Here is a 1469-nt window from a genome sequence, read left to right on the forward strand (position 1 = left end):
TATCACAAGATTGAGAAAGGAAGTGGTGAGCTTGGCAGGGGCCAGGTATACAGGGCCTTAAAGGTCGTGGAAGGGAGGTTGAATTTCACTCAGAGCACCTCTGCCATGGTCTCTTTTTTTTTTTGGTAAAGATTTATTGATTTATTTGGGGGGGTGAGGCAGAGGCAGAGGGAGAAGGAGAGGGGGAGAATCTGAAGCAGACTACCCACTGAGTGTGGAATCCGACATGGGGCTTGATCCCTGGGCCCAAATCAAGAGTCAGACGCTTAACCGACTGAACCACTTAGGTGCCCCCAATCCTCTCCCATGGTCTTAACCACAGCCAGCCTGTATTGGAGCATTAACATGCAGACTTCCTCTCCCCTTCCAGGCAGTAGATCCCTGAAGGCAGAGATTCTCTGATTGGTCCTTGTCACTCCTTTCCTGTGCCTGCCTGGCATGGGTCAACATGTGTAGAAAAAAGTAACAAACAACACAGAATCCAGCCTCCAAAGAGCTTATGGAAGCCTCTGGCTACAGCACCTGTCACCTGGTAATCATACGGGTTAATTTGGCTCAGTGTGCATCCTAGGGCACAGGTCCCCACCCTCTCACGTCCCTGTGGGCTTTTGTTCTGAAGCTGGGAGCATGCTCAGAAAGGACCCACCTTTCCATGGAGCAGAACCTTTTCTTTGGAACCCCGCATATAAAAGGGAGTTATGAGGATTCAATAAAATAACACACCATCACTGTCTCTCCCCTCAACTGCTTTATGCAATTCATACCATCTGTGTCTATCTCCACTTGATGCATCGTTGGTTGTTTGGTTGGTTGGTTGGTTGGTTGATTATCTGGCTCCTCTCACTGGTCAAAAACTCCGGAGTGCAATGAGTTTTGTCTGTTTTGCTCATTGCTGTATCCTCAGCACCAACAGTGCCTGGCATAATGCACCAATAAATATTTGTCAATTAAAACGAGATAATTCATTTAAGTGCTTTGCAGGGTGCCTGGAACCTTCCAGGCACATATTAAATAATATGATAATCATTGCCAACATATATATGATAAGTTAATTTTAAATTATTATGTATAAGTTATATGCAATAAATCTGTATATGATGAGGTACTAAAATCAACACCGAGCTGATTTGTGTAAAGGAATAAGGGCCCAGTAGGACAGGCAGTACTGATATGTGTCTGACACGCTGAAGTTTACAAAGCCCTTTGCACACTTTACCTCATTTTATCTTCTAACATTCCTGCAAAGTCGGTGACATGATTCCCTACATTTTACAGGCAAAGCATTGGATGGGTTAAAGTGACTTGGTTAAAGTCACACATGGTTAGCAAAATGAGGAGCTGACCAAAAACCAGAATTGAAGTCCTGTGTTCTTGCAGAGATCTCCCAGAGCTGTGGGTCTAGAAGAGCAAGGATGATGGTGGCGGCGGGCATAACTGCTGGTGCTCCAGCAGCCTTGGTGGTTCCTACT

This window comes from Leptonychotes weddellii, chromosome 4 (assembly GCF_054177405.1).
Source record: "Leptonychotes weddellii isolate Sample4059 chromosome 4, ASM5417740v2, whole genome shotgun sequence".
NCBI lineage: Eukaryota > Metazoa > Chordata > Mammalia > Carnivora > Phocidae > Leptonychotes > Leptonychotes weddellii.